General features: G+C 40.8%; 1 protein-coding gene across 1 annotated transcript in view; it reads right to left on the bottom strand.

The window, feature by feature from the left end:
• The window catches only part of LOC106867288 (abasic site processing protein HMCES), a 60,258-nt gene that overhangs the window by 8,568 nt on the left and 50,412 nt on the right, over positions 1–1,278 (bottom strand). The gene's annotated exons all lie outside the window — the stretch shown is intronic.

Here is a 1,278-nt window from a genome sequence, read left to right as displayed (position 1 = left end):
AGAGAGAGAGAGAGAGAGAGAGAGAGAGAGAGATAAACACAACAAGGTGTTTAGTGCTGGCCTTCTGCAGTGTCTGCCAATTTGCTAACAACCTTCGATAGACTAATATTAAATACAGGTCAAATCTGACAATAGTACAGATCCATGCATTTCACATCAATTATACAGGAATGCCGTTCCTGTCAAGCTGCAAACAACAAGACATGCTTATATTGCTATGAAACAGAACATTTACAGGGTTTGTTTTTGTTTTAATTTCAGAGAAGAACAGAAAGTATAATTAGGAATAAGAAGTTAAGAAGTTTGCACTGGGATCGAACCTGAAACCACATGGTTGGGAAATAAACTTCTTAACCACACAGCCATGCCTGCACCTTCTTAATGAGATAGTCATACTTGCACATCCTTAACTACACAGCCATGCCTGCCTGTCTTCTTAATGATACAGCCAGGTTTGTGATAGAGTGACTAAGTAAAAATGTGGGAGATTGTTCATCATCATCATCAACGTTATCATCATTAACACTAAGTGATTGAGCAAATAGAAAAACAACAACCTTGATCTGATATAAAAGACTTTGATAGGTGAAGGCTTTTTAATATGCCAGATGCATTAAATGTGTTGTTTTAACAAAATATATTTTCTCAAATATGTATTTTATTAAAGACATATATATTAAGCATATATTTTAGAAATAACAGACTACAAAGTTAATTAATGACTAAATTAATTGGTGCTATACAGTAGCGCCATCTGCACATGTCTGCTGTATAACTATTCTGTTGCACCTCACTGCTTTCTCCACTGCCAGTCATCCCCTGCTCTCCCCCATTTCCAAATCACTGACCACCTCCACCTCTTAACCCACCAATCACTACATCCAACACTCAGTCTCTACATTCATCACCTGCTCTTCCCCACCTTCCCTTTACAGACACTTATCACCCCCACCCCCAACACTAGTTCTTCATTCATAATACTCAACCCCTCACCCGTTCCCCCATCACTAATCAAACGCAAACTCTACCCACACACTCCTATAAACTTCTGATCACCTCCATATCGTGATCCCTCGTCCCCCCCCCTCTATTATCAGCTCTTGGCTGGTCACTCCTGCCCTCTCTTCTAGAATGTCAATAGCCATGCAGCTCCCTCTACAACAAGAAACCTGTTCTGTCCTGGCTCCTTTTCTCATACTTTAACAAGTCACCCCATAACATAAACCTGCCTCTCGCTCTCTTTCTTTCTCTCTACTGTGTGCTCCTCCCCCCCCCCCC

This window comes from Octopus bimaculoides, chromosome 21, assembly GCF_001194135.2.
Source record: "Octopus bimaculoides isolate UCB-OBI-ISO-001 chromosome 21, ASM119413v2, whole genome shotgun sequence".
In the NCBI taxonomy this organism is placed as follows: domain Eukaryota; kingdom Metazoa; phylum Mollusca; class Cephalopoda; order Octopoda; family Octopodidae; genus Octopus; species Octopus bimaculoides.
This window is presented reverse-complemented; position numbering and strand designations above follow the sequence as displayed.